This window comes from Triturus cristatus, chromosome 5_2 (genome assembly GCF_964204655.1).
Source record: "Triturus cristatus chromosome 5_2, aTriCri1.1, whole genome shotgun sequence".
In the NCBI taxonomy this organism is placed as follows: Eukaryota; Metazoa; Chordata; class Amphibia; order Caudata; family Salamandridae; genus Triturus; species Triturus cristatus.
This window is the reverse complement of record NC_140588.1, coordinates 947638402-947655619: the sequence shown is the minus strand read 5'-3', so window position 1 is coordinate 947655619 and position 17218 is coordinate 947638402.

The window sequence follows — 17218 nt, the reverse complement described above, 5'->3', positions numbered from 1 at the left end:
GCTCATATTTGTTTAATACCTAAACCTGGGAAGGACGTAAAATATTGCAAAAATTATAGGCCTATATCCTTAGTCAATATTGACTACAAACTTTTCGCTAATGCATTGGCGGTCCGATTGGATCACCTTCTCCCCGTTCTTCTAGGTGAAGAGCAATCCGGGTTTGTTAAGGGCCGATATATTACGGACAACACTAGACTTTTATTTAACATCCTGTCAAAGTCCTCCCGTTGTCAGCACTCACTTGCAGCGATTGCCCTTGACGCCGAAAAGGCTTTTGATCGGGTTGAGTGGCTCTATCTTTTTCACACCCTTACTTGGTTTGGTTTTGGCCCTAGATTTATTTCTTTAGTTTCCCTGTTATACTCACACCCCAGAGCTGCAGTATTTGCGAATGGTCACATTTCTTCTTATTTTGATTTAGGCGGAGGCGTTCGCCAGGGTTGCCCTCTTTCCCCCTTTCTCTTCAACCATGCTTCAGAACCTTTTCTGTCCAGATTGCATCAGAATCCTGCCATTCATGGCTTCCAGGTTGCAGACTTTCATATTAAACTCGCTGCTTATGCAGATGATATTTTACTTTTTCTTTCCAACCCCGCAGAATCTATCCCTGCTTTTCTGGACGAAGTCCGAAACTATTCCTCTATCTCTGGGTATAAGCTTAATCATGATAAATATGAGATCCTACCCTTGACCAAATTCACTTTCAAACAAGAATTTAGTGACTCTCAGTTTACTTGGTGTCCCTCTCACATTAAATATCTGGGATTATATATCACCTCCTCCATTCCAGACACTGTCTCTTTATGCATGTCCAAGTGCGCACAAAAAATTGCGGACCTCACTGTAAGGTGGCATCCTCTTTACCTATCCTGGTGGGGTTGTCTTGATACTATTAAAATGATGATCTCCCCCATTATTCTCTATACGTTATCCAATATTCCAGTATCCATCCCAACGAAGTTCTTTAAAAAGATTAACTCAACGTTATCCTCATTTTTGTGGAGTTCTAAAAAATCCAGAATGTCTCTTGCCAGACTTATCCGTCCTGCTTCTGAGGGTGGTGTCAACTTTCCTGACTTCCCTGCATACCAGAGGTCTTTTTGTTACGTCAAGCTTCCCTCTGGCTACAAGATCCCACCTCCCCTTGCCCTTTGTGGATTAAGGTTGAACGTACTCTCCTTTCTCCGTTTTCTTTTGCAGAATATCTTGCTTTTTCCCATAAACCCTCTTCGATTCCTTCTCCTATCCACAAGTATACCCTCAAGCTCTAATTGTCTGCTGCCCCTGGTCCCCCTACGACCGTCGCTGATTTCCTCTCTTCCACCATTTGGCATAATAAATATCTTTTAATTGGTCGTAAGCCCTTTTACTGGAAATCTTGGAGAATCCGAGGTTTGATTTGGATCTCGCAGCTCTTCTCTGGCTCCACCTTTTTCTCTTTTCCTGATCTCCGTTCTTCTTTTGGCTTACCCTTATCCTTTTTCCCCAAATATCTTTTACTTAAAGCTGCTGTCCTGGAGGTTTATGAGCAGCTCTCAGGTTCTCCTCCTCCCCCTGTTCCGCACGTCCCTATTTCTCAACTTCATTCTCTCCTACGCAATACCCCCAAAGCGTCTCTCATCTATAAATACCTTCACACACATGAGTTGCTCAGACCTAAATCCAAGGTTGAACATCAGTGGGAAATTGATCTCGAAACAGATTGGCCGATATCTCTATGGGATAAGATATGGGCAAAACTCCGTAAAACTTCCAGAGCGGCCTCCCTGACACAATCCTTATTTTTTATTTACAACAGATTACTTCATACTCCTTCTACATTAAACAAGCAATTTCCTAATACCCCAGATACATGCTGGTCGTGTGGCTCCCCCAATGCTACCTTACTTCACATGATATTTCTTTGTAAGCATGTGCATGATTTTTGGTTACAGGTGTGGGCTCAAGTCAATGTTATTTTTCATACCTGTATTCCTTTTTCTCTCACTCACCTTTTCTTGGGTAGTTTATCCCCTAGCTGGGATAATGTAGATATGTATGTTCGCATCGTTGATTTGTTATTGGCTGTAGCCTTTCAGCAGATTACTGTTAATTGGAAAAATACGTCCAATATTTCTTTCAAAGCGTGGTGGTATAATGTCTGTCACAATCATAGACTCGATAATGCCTTTGTTTTTCCTGTTCAATTAGCAACTAGACATGCAGACCTATGGCTCCCCATTACGCTATATTTAGATAACTGTGTTGCCCGTTCTTCCCGTCCAACGCCTGCTCAACAAGAAGTTCCTAAACCCCCATGATATTTATTTATTTATTTATTTATGGAGCTTATAGAGCGCGCAGCTACCTCCAAAGGAGGTGTCCCGGCGCTAAGATTACATAACTGTCCCCATGAGGAGTAATTTATTTATGGAGCTTATAGAGCGCGCAGCTACCTCCAAAGGAGGTGTCCCGGCGCTAAGATTACATAACTGTCCCCATGATACCCTTTCCACATCCAAGATTTTCTAACATACTGTTTTGCTTTTATTCTTCTTGCGGTTAGCTGTTTAGCTTATGATTGATGTACCTTCTATGCTTCTTTTCAAATGCCCATGATCATTGTTTTGTTGTATTTTCTCTCTTACATATTGCATTTTGTTATCTCCTTCTTCCCCTTTCCCCCCCTCTTCCCTCTCCCTTCCCCTTCTTAGCTGATATTATGTATTGATTCTCCCTTTTTCATTGCCTAATAAAAATGTTATTGAACTTAAAAGAGATGTTATGCCCTGAGCACTGGAAAGTGCCCTACTACAGTTAGAGCATTATAGTCCCCTCACTCTGTCTCTAGTACAGCACCCTGAGAAAAGCGGGATGAAAAAGTGCTTGTTACAAACATATAGTCAATGACTGAAGCATGATCATACCCTCCATAGGAAGGCAAATAGTGTTCATCTCCTTAAAACACTTGGACAATATCCACAAGGTCGAGTACAGTAGGTGGTGACCTAGTTCCTTCCCCTTATTTTCTGGATGATCCATGAGAATTTCAAAACCCTTGGTCCCCTGCTTTACCACTAATTTAGCCTGTAAATCGCCACAGAGAATATAATTAGGTTGGGACAAAACTCCTACCCCTAAATGTTTCAAATGAGATAAAAAGGAAAACAACTGAGTGAAGTGAATTCATACTGCATATGAAAAATTATTATTGTAGAAATGTATCAAATAAAAATAAATTAACTTTTTAGTCCATAATGAGAAGGGTTTAAAAGGCAGAACTTCCTGTTTCTAAAAAACCGACACTTCAACATGCCACGTAAGGAAAGGATAGCAGGACAAGAATAACAACCAAAACCTGTACAATAAGGGGGAGGTTGTCTCCCAAATTTCATGTGAGGCAATAAAATAATATTTAGCAATAAGATAAAGCCTGCCTGGTTAGCAGTCTTGTCAGTGAGGCCAGCAATGTTCCAACGCGAAAGAGTAAAGGAACGTTGGGTTTTTGCATCCTGTGTACTGTAACCCTTTGTCAGCCCCCATTACCCACAAGATTTTCAGTGGAAAGAGGCACCTTGGTAGCATCAGTAAGTCAATCCACATGTCAACCACTGGATAAAACCGTCATAGCGGTTTGCTATAAGAATAGAAATCTGGTCCACTGAGGGAGGGTCAGGAGCCAGACCAGCCGGTTGTAAGCCTTGGGCGGGTGAAAGGGGCTATGTATATAAAAAAAACTATCCTAGTGGGACTAGAGCTATGTTACCCCTGGCTAAAGCCTTAATGATGAGCTCCTATAACAGCCTTTGTTCCAGAGGGGGAGTTCTAAAATGTATGTTTACACAGTCGCCATGTGTGTCAACTAGAGCGGTCCCGATCCAACCAACCCTATGAGTCAGCAGTATATCACCAGTGAAATAGAAAGGGGAACCCTTCTTACATACAAGTCAATCCAAACTTTAGTGTATAGTTCCTCATGAGATAAGTAAAGGAGGAACTCCAGTGAACATCACCACTTAGGGGCAAACTCCAGGAGGGAGGCTAATGGTAACCTGACTGGGATTCAAACCTGTCTTGTTCACAACATGCCCAGCCACATGTTGCTTTACTGATGAGCTCATAAAAGAAATTTGTGACCCATAATTAAAGTTAGGCCCAGACACCAGAGTAATAGGGCTAGTGTGGCTCGTACTAGGTATTGGCCCGATCCCCCCAGGTGAAGTGTTACTGCAAGGGTTTGGCTAAATATCAAGTGTTTGTGATTTATCCACGGCAGCAACATTTGATGCAATGACAGTTTGGGGCATCCGCTGTGAAAACTTTGCAAGCTGTGACATAATGGCTTTTAATCATTCTATGAGGGGCGGGAGTTCAGCCCGTAGGAGAACCTCAAATTTAGTGCAACACTCCTTCACCAGGCGCTCGATATAGGGATAACTTGAAATAGATTCTCTAAAGTCCCCTGGTGGAGTTGAAGGGGGCTGAGGGGAAAGTCCCAGGGACATCATTTGTCTGGATAACTCTCTTTGGGCCACATGCATCAACGAGAAAACTGGTCGCAAACGGGCAGATTAGCAAAATCTGCCCCTTTGCGACCGGTATTTTTGCATTTGGGATGCATCATCCCAAATGCAAAAATCACAATTTAAGGAAGCTCTAAATAGCGATTCCTTAAATTGCGATTGCATTTAAGGAATCCCAAATTGAGATTCCTTAAATGCAATGCATTAAAGTTAAAAAATTAGCGATTTTGCTAATAGGGGGAGCAAATTACCATGAAGTTGAACTTCATGGTAATTTGCAAAAACTTTGAAAAATGCACTTTTGTGCTTCTTTCAAAGTTTCATGTTGCGCACACACATGCACTTGGAGCATGTGTGTGTGCAACATATGTGCACAGATCAATTTCAGGGGTGCAATAGGGTGTCATTTTGACACCTTTGCACCCTTGAAATTGCATGAGCAATTTGCGAGTACCTACTGGTACTCGCAATTTGCTCATGCAATCTCCAATTCATTCCTATGGGCCTGGAGGCCCATAGGAATGATTGGGAAGGCATTCCTTAATTGTGACTTGCAATTTGCGATTCGCAATTAAGGAATTGTAGGAATCGCTATTTTTATAGCGATTCCTACATGCTTAGGCATGCATAGGCTTTTGCAATTCCTTAATTGCGATTCCTTAAAAATCGCAATTAAGGAATCGCAAAAGTCTTTGTTGATGCATGTGCCAGTTTGTTTGTTACAGGTCTCCCGCTTTACCGTCTTGTTGGCTTTAGGTTTTGGACTATCGGTTGTAGCTACAATAGACGTGTTTCAGAGCAGAGGACGTGTTACTGCTTATGGAAGCAGTTGCGGAGCCCAAACTCATGAAAGTCTTCTTTATGTTATGGTAATCTTGGATTTTAAATTTCGAGTCTGAAAATGCCACTTTTAGAAAATTACTCTCTTACATTAACCATTCTGTGCCTTCTGACTGTCTCTGAATACACATCTGTGGTGGATGACAGCAGGGCTTTTTGCATTCCCTCCTGACACCAACACACACAGGGAGCTTTGGGCTGACTAATGGGCCATCAACATCCTGATGGGCCATCCTGGGCAGGATGGAAGGGAGGAGGTGACATTTACACCTGAATAGGCTGTGCCGATCCCCACGCAAAGGACTGCATACCCTGTGCAGTAAGTCTGGAGCCAGGGCAGGAAGACCAGGGACTCTGTGCACTTCAAAGGCCTCTCTTTGAAGTCTCCCCCACTTCAAAGGCACAACTAGGTATAAGCACTGGACCTCTGAATCCCCCAACTCATTACACTTCTGGAAATGTCACGAAGAAGGACTGCTGTGCTGCTGAAAGGACAGTAACTTTGCTGGACTTTGCTAAACTCCTGCTTTGCTGTACCTGCCCTGTTTCCTGCTGCCCTCCTTGCCTTGGAGCCAGAGGAACTAGACCTGCATCTCTACACCTCAGAACCGAAGTGACTCCATGGGCTTTCTGGCCTACCTCCTGTTCTGAACTCTCAGGGACATCAAAGACATCCAAAAACCCTTCTACCGCATCAGAACCATTGTGAGTCTTGCCCTGCTAAGTGCTGCCAATCCAGTCCTGTCCCCTTGGAAGTGGGTTTTTCTGTACTGTACCTGCAAAATACACTCATCCCCATTGTTGCACCACTCGGAACCAATGGATTTCCCCCAACACCGACGCATAGCCGCTAAAGATGAAGACATCGCATTGATGGCTATGCTGCTCAATGATGACGCATCACCTACATCCATAGCGGCCCGATGTCGACGTATCCCAAGTTGGGTAGCTCAACGTTGACATTGACACATTACCTACAAATCCTAAGGATCGGCTACTCGCATCTCGTCCTCAAGGTTGGTGCATCCGCAACCTTTGTACTTTTTCAGCAGTAAAAAGTTGATCCCTGTCTCCAATCCATGCTCCATTGCAGTAGGCATGAACTTTAGGATTTTACCCGGTTAAGCACAACCAGATAGTCCTGGTTGGCAGATATTCTTTAAAAATTCATAACTCTGTTTCTACTTATTGGATCTAACCTCATGTGGATTATTTTTGTTTGGTGTTTTCACTGTTTTAAGTGTTACTCAAATACTTTACACCTAGTGCCTCTTAAGTTAAGTCTATCTGCTCTGTGCCAAGCTACAAAAGGATGAGCACAGGTTAATTTAGAGTATGATCTGTCAGGAAGAAGGACTGCTGTGCTTCTGAAAGGACTGTAAATCTGCTGGACTTTGCTAAATTCATGCTTTGCTGGACCTTCCCCGTTTCCTGCTGCCCTCCTTGCCTTGGAGTCAGAAGGACTGGACTTGCATCTCTTCACCCCAGAACCGAAGTGACTCCTTGGGCTTGCTGGCCTACCTCCTGTTCTGAACTCTCAGGGACAACAAAGACTTCCAACAACCCTGCTACAGCACCTGAGCCATTGTGAGTCTTTCCCTGCCAAGTGGTTCCAATCCAGTCCTGGCCCCTAGGAAGTGGGTATTTCTGTGCTGTACCTGCAAAATACACTCATCACGATTGTTGCACTGCTCGGAACTGATGCATTTCCCCCGACACCAACGCATAACCTCTAAAGATGAAGACATTGCATTGATGGCTATGCTGCTCGGTGATGACGCATCCATAGCAGCCCAACAACGATGCATCCCAATTTGGGCAGCTCGACGTTGACACATTACCTCCAATTCCTAAGAATCGGCTCCTTGCATCTCGTCCTCAATGTTGATGCATCCACAACCTCTGTACTTTTTCAGCAGGAAAAGGTTGATCCCTGTATCCAATCCACGCTCCATTGCAGTTGGCATGAACTTTAGGATTTTTCTCGGTCAAGTGCAACCAGATAGTCTTGGTTGGCACTTTAAACTTTAAAGCACTATATTATATTGGCAGATATTCTTTAAAAATTCATAACACTTGTTCTACTTATTGGATGATTGTTGTTATGTTCTTGTTTTGTTCATTAAATTAAGCTCTGTTTTTCTAACCTCGTGTGGATTATTTTTGTTTGATGTTTTCACTGTTATATTGTTTTAAGTGTTGCACAAATACTTCACACAGTGCCTCCTAAGTTAAGTCTGACTGCTCTGTGCCAAGTAGGCATGGGCTAAAAATCCGTTCCGCTCGCGGAAATTGCGATAATTTGACATTTTTGAGTTCCGCGGAGAGCGCAAAAATGTAAAAATTTCCGCAATCTGCATTTTACCGGAAATTTTTGGCTTGCTCGCGCTGTAAAATAATACATTCTCACGTGCGCGCGATCGCCTTACCTGAATCCCCGCGTTCGCCGACAAGTTTTCCCGATCCGGTTGCGTTCTCCACGAGATGTTGGATTGTTGGTAGCCATTTGCGCTGTCTCGCGACAGTTTGGGCCCTCAGTAACGTCATGCGTCGCACGATCACGTCTTTCTTCTCGCGATCATGCACCGCGAGACAAGTGAAAACAAGATGGCCGCGCCCGCGAGCAACCGCATGGGTAAGTTGGCAAGCCGCGACCACGCACAAAATACCGCGAACGGGCGGGAAAAAACTTCCGCATCTTCGTGATATTTCCGCGAGTTTGCGGAGATTTTTAACATTTTCGCGATAATTTGCGAAAGTGAATTTCGCTAATTCCGCCCACCCCTAGTGCCAAGCTGATGAGCACAGGTTAATTTAGAGTATGTATCTGACTTACCCTGGCTAGGATTGTGGTCTCTACTTGGACACGGTGCATCTAAAGTCCCAAATTCTTATGTCTAGCTATTGACATGTGTGAATGGGTAATGTCTGACAAAATTCTAATGCACAAGGACTTAAATAAGAATCTGTATAAGCCCCACTTATATTCAACCAGTATTTAGCAGAGATCAATACATTACTGACATCCACAGGTGGATTTCCACTGACATTTGCTAAGTAGAAAATTAACACCCTTCAACATGCCGATGACATCATAATACTAAATCAGATGCCCACAGTCTTAAAAAGATGACTGGGTGCATTAATTTGATATTGTCAAGTCAAATAAAGTCAAAGGGATTTTATTGAGCTCACATATCACCCAGGGGTCTCAGAGCGCTAGAGAAATCCAGTAAAGGCAAGAAGTGGTTGACAAAATGAGAAAAGCGATCAAAAGAGCCAGTTTTTTAAGCCTCCTACAGAACAGTTTATGGTCCGAGGTCATGCAGAGATATAATGGGAGTTCATTTCTAAAAGAAGGGAGCCGAATGAGAAAAGGATCTACCGCCATTCATGCCAGTATGAATCCTGTGTGGAGTAAGAAGAAGTTTAGTTCCTGACCGGAGCGTCCTGTTAGGTAGGTACCAGTTAAGTTTTCTGGAACTGTAACTTGGCTTGTCCTCATACATGGTTTTGTGTACCAGACTGATAATCTTCAAACGGATTTGTTTCCTGATGGGAAGCCAGTGAAGAGTTTTCAAGTTAGGTGCAGACGGGGACCCCAATGGAAGATTTAACACCAGCCTGGCGGGCAGTGTTCTGCAGAACTTGAAGTCTAGAATAAAGCTCTTCATTAATGGAAGCCAACAGGGCCTTTCCGTAGCCAAGGCGACTTATGATTAGACCCTGGACAAGGGGTTTCCTTGGCAACTGATTATCAATCTTTAGTCCAAGAATATGCACCGTAGGTATAGGAGATGGGCAGGGGCCTAGACTCTGGGGCCACCAGTCATTTGAACAAAATTCATGTGGCTATTCCAAAGAGGATGACCTTGGTCTTACTGGCATTAGGTTGGGCATGGTTAGTTTGCATCCAGTTATTAATGTGGATCATGCAATTTTGAAATCGAAGTCTAGTGTCTGTTGGATTGGGACCATGGGTGATTAGTACCTGGGTGTCATCGGCTGATCACTTCGGCAGGGGTGCCACATACAGATTGAAGAGCGTGGGGCTTGAAATGGAACCTTGAGGGACACCCATGCCGATTGAAGACAGAATCTCCACTCATGCACACAACAGCAAAGAACTCTTCAACATCATCAAGGAGTTTGCTCACCCCACCAGCGAGTCCACCGACATCCCTCCCTCACAAGACCTCTGCAACAAACTCTGCACCTTTTTCCACCACAAAATCAAGAGCATCTACGACAACTTCGACGAAGACAACCAACACACTGAGCCCTCACCAACCACCCCCGACACCCTGAAGCCAGCGATCGACAACTGGACAGCCCTCACCACCGAAGACACACTGTAGATGATGAAGTCAATCCACTCCGGGGCCCCCACGGACCCCTGCCCCCACCACATTTTCAACAGAGCCGCTGACACCATAGCACCCATGCTCTGCCACACCATCAACCGCTCCCTGGCAACCGCCTCGTTCCCTGACAACTGGAAACATGCTGAGATCAACCCCCTCCTGAAGAAACCCTTGGCGGACCCCACCGACCTCAAAAACTACAGACCCATCTCCCTTCTCCAGTTCCCAACGAAAGTCATCGAGAAAGCCATCAACAGCCAACTCGCTACATTCATCGAAGAGCACAACATCCTCGACTCCTCCCAATCCGTCTTCAGAAAAAACCACAGTACGGAAACCGCCCTCCTCGCCGCAACAGACGACATCCATATCTTACTGGACAAAGGAGAAACAGCAGCCCTCATCCTCCTCGACCTCTCAGCGGCGTTGGACACAGTCTCTCACCGCAACCTAATACGCAGACTCCACGATGCAGGCATCCAAGACAAGGCCCTCGACTGGATCCGCTCCTTCCAATCCAGCAGAATGCAGCGGGTCAGACTCCCCCTTTCCTCTCGGACCCTACACCTACCACCTGCGGAGTCCCCCAGGGGTCCTCCAGCAGCCCTACACTCTTCAATGTCTACATGGCTCCGCTCGCCCCCATCGTCAGAACCTACAGACTCAACATTGTGTCATACGCAGACGACACCCAACTCATCCTCTCCCTATCCAACGAACCCAACACCACCAGACACAACTTTCGAGAAGGCATGGATGCCGTCGCCAAATGGATGAAAAACAGCTGCCTACAACTAAACACCAACAAAACTGAAGTACTCATTATGGGCCCAAACCCAGACGCCTGGAATGACACCTGGTGGCCCCCCGCCCTCGGAAGCCCGCCCACCCCCACAGACCACGCACGCAACTTGGGAATCATCCTGGGCTCAGAGCTCAAAATGGACCGCCAGATCAACTCCGTCTCGTCCTCCTGCTTCCACACCCTCCGCCTCCTACGTAAGACCTTCAAATGGATCCCCCTTGAACACAGAAAGACCGTCACTCACACCCTGGTCACCAGCAGGCTCGACTACGGCAACGCACTCTATGCCAGAATAAACAAAAACCTCACTCGCAAGCTACAGAACATCCAAAACGCCGCCGCAAGACTGGTCCTCAACCTGCCAAGACACTGCCACATCTCCCAGCACCTGCACACACTCCACTGGCTCCCCATCGAAGCTAGAGTCACCTTCAAGATGCTAACCCACGCTCACAAGGCCCTCAACAACACTGGACCAGCATACCTGAATAGCCGACTCAAATTCCACGCACCCCAAAGGACCCTACGATCAGCCCAGCTCTCCTTCGCCATGGTCCCCCGAACCAGAAAGACCAGATCGGGAGGCTGCTCCTTCTCCTTCCGCGCGGCCAGAGCCTGGAACGACCTTCCGCTCCACCTCAGACAGATAACATCGCTCCCCATCTTCGCAAGAAACCTCAAAACCTGGCTCTTCAACAGACCCCCTCCTTGATGGACTGGAAACTGCGAACCCTCCCAGCCCCCCCAGCGCCTTGAGACCCTTACGGGTGAGTAGTCGCGCTTAACAAACACCTGATTTGATTTGATTTGATTATGTGGGAAACCAAGGTGCTCAATTGTACAGTGGAGGTTCGATCTGTTAGATAGCTTCTGAGCCAATCAAGGGCTGTTTCAGTGACTCCCATTTCCCATAGCCATTGTTCTAAAATACCGTGAAAGATGGTTTCGTAAATATTGTAACACTAATAGCATCAAAATAAATATAGAAAAGGTAAAAACTGTAGTCTTTGGCTAAAACCTCGCCAAAAACGGCATCCAGAGAAGATACTGATTGAATGGGTATCATCCTACAAATGCCTAGGTTTTTAATGGGTGATTGGGTAAGAACACCGGACTTAAAAGCATTGAAAAAATGGCATATGCATTGAATACCAACTTTTTCGCCTCTTGAGTAACCTGCTCAGCCCAATCACTGACTGCTTTCTTAAGTTCGTAACTTGCAATCTAATACCAACCTGTACTTATGGGACAGTACCAATTCGAAATAAACTTGACAAGTGGCTTGATAAAGCTGAGTGCAGGCCCTATTGTTATCTTCCACTTACCAAAATGTACTACTCTATCCGAGGTGCATCGAGTGCTCAATTTGATAAGACAAAGCTTATCGTTGAGTGGAAGAATTTTGGTATAGAGCGTAAAAGCTGAAAGCTGCAGCTCCCAACAGACTGAAAAGCTATTTATGGCAGATGTTAGTCTGTGGCTCATCGCTATAGTGAATATTTTTTTATCACCTTTAGCCCAGTTAAAAGCAAAAAAGCCAAGCTAAAAAAAAAAAGTCGAAAATATATCCACCACTCAAGATATAGTAGATCTTAGTAAATAAGTTCATGTAAACATCGTGCTACATTACACAAACCTTCAGACCCCTCAAACTACTTCAAACTTCCACTTACATTGAAGCAAAAAAGAGATTTAATGTGGCTAAGATGTGGCTTGATCGCTCTAAAAGCGTTTGTACAGAAGGCTACAGAGGGATCAAAATTCAACTAGCTGACTGTGCAGATCCGCTCCTGAATCACTGGTCCATAGACTGTGTGCATGTCAAAAACTCCTCAACCTTTGGAAATAGTGGCTCTATCCTAGTTTCATGAACCTGTAAATAGGAATTTGTCCAAAAGCAGCAAAGTGGAGCCTAGAGGGAGCATCAAGTCAATTCACTGCTTGCTTTCTCATATTCATAACCACCACAATCAAGCATTTAAATAGCACGAAAGCAGAGTCCAGGGGCCCCTCTTGAGAAGCCTTCCTGTGAACGAGCCACAATACAAGCTGCTAGATCAGAAAACTGACTGACCCAGATCCATCTGGCCAACCATGGACAATCAAGAAAGGTATAATTGTCTCATAGGGATCCTGGGCTGTTACATACCACCCAACTGCCATCAAGCCTGGCCCACCACCCATTTTCATCTACACTCCTTATGACTCACCTACCTTTAAAACCATGACACCATCCACCCAGTGCTAGAGCTACTGGGCTAGCCTTTTACTTGAGAGAATTTGCCCTAATCCCTAGATCTACATTTGCACACGGCGAACTTCGATTTCTCTTTGATATAGACTTATTTTGCCTCGACATAATACAATCTATTGATGCAACAGCTCTTTATTGTACGTGCACATATTAAACTTGTACTGTACTTCTGAGTGGGTTTCTGCGTACAGTGAGTTTGTATTGCATATGATGAACAGCTCGCTTCAGCAATATTTCTAAGTATATCTTTTAAGGCCTTTTTTCTTCCTGATGCATTTTAATCAATAGTTATTTAATTGTAATGATTCTGAATAATAAAACAATAAAAGGACTTAAATACTTACTCATGCGCGAGTGCCCAGTTCCGCCAAACTTAAATATATTGTCTACCTACCCATTGTGAGACAAATAAATGCTGAGGATTTCAAACCTTATTTTCGGTTTCATTATGCACTTTAACAAACACGCTATTCTATCGGTGCAAGAATTTATTTTGTGAGAACATACATGTGCTCTGGAGATAAGCACAGATATTCTAAAATGGCTTCTGGTCTCAACACACCACTGGTGGTGTCCAATAAAAGACTACGGCTGTTGTCTTGTGTAATGTGCTTCGAAATCCATTTCTCCCAGAGGAGCAGCTCTGGGGTCCGTGCTTCACAAGTTTAGTGGCCGGGACAAACTACAGGTAGACCGGCCATCCGTGCATTGAAATCCATTTGACCGAATGACACGGCGATTTAATAGCTTTGATAAACATCCCCCCAATTCCCGAGCCGACTGTACTGCTCACGTTTATTGTCAGAGATGTGGAACCCGTTCACTGTGTCCATCAGAAGCGCCTGCCCCTGGGAGCAGGGGAGATGGAAGATTCCAGAGTCGAGGGACCTATTGCTGGGCAAAGTTAACAACAGGGCAGAGTTCAAACATCAGTCAACCACACGAAAGGCTTTGCGCTTCATCTGCAGATTGAGGAGAATGCCACAGGTGAGAAGGGATAATGGGCGTGAAGGTCAAAGTAGCCAGGCCCTTTTATTATTTATTGTTTCTTGAGCATTATATGCAAAAATATTCAAAGGGGAAGAGGCTCTTGGAGCTGTCAGAATGATTGCCTGCTGTGTCCTGATGTGACAGAAGGGTCACAATTACCATATCGTCTCTGTCCTGCTGATATCATAGAAGTGCTTGAATATTTGATGTGATTCGCTAATGAAGGGCACAGCGCGCATGAAAAATAATTCAAAGGGAAGGAGTGCTTGACGAGTAACCTGCAATCAGAAGCGCTACATACGCACTCACGGGGGGGGGGACTGTTCACAAGAGCATTTTGAGTAGGTAAGTAGTACTCAAGTCCCCCTACTTCATCTAGTCACAAATACTATTCACAAACCTCGGCCGCAGATCTTTGCCCGTCCTAATGTGCGGAGGTCTCTGTCAAAAGTGCAGAGAATTCTGTACAACCAGTTTCTAAAATTAAGAGAAAAATGCCAACTTGGAACCATGCCTACAAATATAAATGTAGAACATACATAGCAAAAATAAATCATTATTTAAAGCACTCTAAAAAAAAAAGACAGAAGAACACACACTGTAATTAAAACTCACAGGAAAGTTGAAAATATCTGAAAATTCAGTAGGAACTATGGCTGGGCCCTTCAGTGCACGTAGCCTGTCTGGACTAGACAATAGGGCTGAAAAGAAGTGTCTCCTTGTGTATCAGTCTTCGCAATGAGGTATCAAACAGCTTGGTGAGATGTGGTCTCAAGATGAGTGCTGGCTCTCCTGCTTGCTGTACAGGTATTGCTAAGTAAGAAAAGTCAGGTATTGTTTGTTTTATTAAACAGTATTTCAATTGTATTGCACTTGTATTTCAAAATAAGAAAGTGATAGAATGCAAACTGAGAACCACGTCCTTGCCTTGTTTTCAAACCAAAAAAACAGTTTTTAGCAACCAAAGAAGGTAAAACATTCCTTTTTGGTGTATGTGAAACCAATTATTTACTCTAACCTTGAATGTGAAGAAAACAGTAAAATTCCATGTATGGTTCCTGACTTCGAACCCACAAGATCGCCAGCAGCGCCGGTGAGGGTTCTATGCGGCAAGCATACTTGGTAGTAAAACCGAAATAGGTTGTGAACCCTACCTTGATGTAATTGTGTCACAAGTTCTAGACTCATTATACGTAAAATGTAGAATCTGAGTCATGCTTTCGAAATGTCCTTCACATTAACATGGGCTTCAATTGGAATTCCATAGAGCATATTATGAAGCCCATTATCGCCGAACTGCCGCTAAAGCAGCGATAATTTTATCGCCTGGCTTGATAATATGCCCACAAGGGGCATATTATCAAGCATGGAGTTAAAATTATTGCCGCTTTAGTGGCAGAAAACTGCTGCTAAAGCGGCGGTAATGGGCTTGATAATGTGCACTTGAGAATTCCGATAGAAGCCCAGGTTGACACCAGAACATGGACTTCTATTGGAAGTCTCAAGGGCATATTATCAAGCCCATTATCGCCACTTTAGCGGCAGTTTTCTGCCGCTAAAGCGGCGATAATTTTAACTCTGTTTCTTGATAATATGCCCCCAACAGCAGTTTATGCAACAGCAAACTGGGCCACTCTGAAAAAATAATACATTTTTATAAACGAAATTTACCCCCCCCACGGGAGGGTATATTGCCCCCTTGTTCATGTACTATACATTAACAACCACAGAAGCAATGGCTCTGTGATACAGGACAAACACACAATCTATAAACTTAAAATGTCTAATTTTATTATGATTTCACATTTTTGTGACTTTATTGAGTTTTTAAAATTGTTCCGACATACTTCTAGGGTCATGTGAGAAACTGGGTTGTTGGTTGACTTGGGTTTGAACCCTAGTCAAGCAACAGCCACTATCCCCTGCAGGGTGAACCACAAAAGTCACTAAATTAACCTGTGCTTTACTTTGGGTAGCTTGGCACAAATAGCAGTCAGGCGTAACATAATGGCAATGTGTGAACATGTAGGCAGCACACACACAGTAAGAAAGTGAGGAAACAACACAAGAAAAATCCCACAACAAATTAGAAAAATAGAGTAGATTTTAATACATTATTTGACATTAAAACGACAAAAATCCAATCAATCAATCAATCAATAACTTTATTCGGCAACATTCTATTAAAATACAAAGTCGATACAGATAAAACAATCATAGTCACAAAAAGAGGAATATATATACAATTAAACACAAATACATCATTAAAATCCAATTACAAAATATATAAAACAGAAAAACATGAAGCAAGGACTTCTGTTGATCTAATTAATTAAGCCACAAGTGACACTAGGCAATAGTTGTTTTATATAAGTTTGCCTGGTCCTCCACTTAGCCAACATATACTGTGAAACTGCAAATACTATTCACAGAATGGAGTCACACTTCAGGATTCTCAGGGCTCCTCTACATGTCAGGTACCCTAGGTTTTGACACAGTGGTCAGATGTACAAATTCCTCTGGTCTTGATATAAAAATAGGAATGATCTTGGCTCCAAGCCAAGTTGGGGAGATTGAGGCTCCTCTCATTATAGACTAAAGACCATGACAAAAAAGAGGCCCCCCCACACACCAGGTCTACTAAGAAAAAGACCTCCAGGGACCGTGTCCAATCCCGCAGCATTCTGGGGAACTATTTTATTACTTTCCACAAGAACTTATTTAACATTGACAGCTAAACTATCAGAAGAGTCGCCTATAATGGCACGTGGGGCCAAGTCAGCACTAATCTCTTGGGTAGAACTGCTACAAAGAATGGAGGGAAGATCGACAAGTTGCAAACTAGAATCTTGGGGAGAATACAAGCTAGAGAAGTGTGCAACCCATGTTTCCATGGGTATGTGATTTTCAATGGGGGGTTACCATCCACAATTCCAGTAGCAATTAAACTCCGAAAGGAGTGTGAGTCCCTCCTTCTTGCTGCAGCCAGCAGGTTTTCCCCTTTTGTCTTTTTCCAGTCTCTCTTGGCCTCATTAATGCAACTTTTGTAGATCGCTCAAGCCACCTTTATCATAGAATAGTATTGCACCCTTATAGCCACTGTCAGCGCTAGTCTAGCTTATCTATAATACTGGTTATACCAAGTGGGGGGTTTAGGCCTCCTACTCAAACTGCAAGACTCTTCATATAAACAATTCTTGTAGTTTGCTAAACAATTGCAATTATATATCTGTAAGGCTTGCCCAGTTTTACAACTCTGGCCGGGTCTGATCTATTTGAGACAAGAGATCATCAATTTCCCCAGTAACACAACTATAGATGTTGCCATTGACCACTTCAGAAGATATGATCGCACTCCAACACACTCTACGCCTGCTAGTGGACAAGACCAATCTTTCATCGAGGGAGATATCACGGTTGGTACGTTCCGATGGCATTATCAACTTAAGCTCTAGCGATA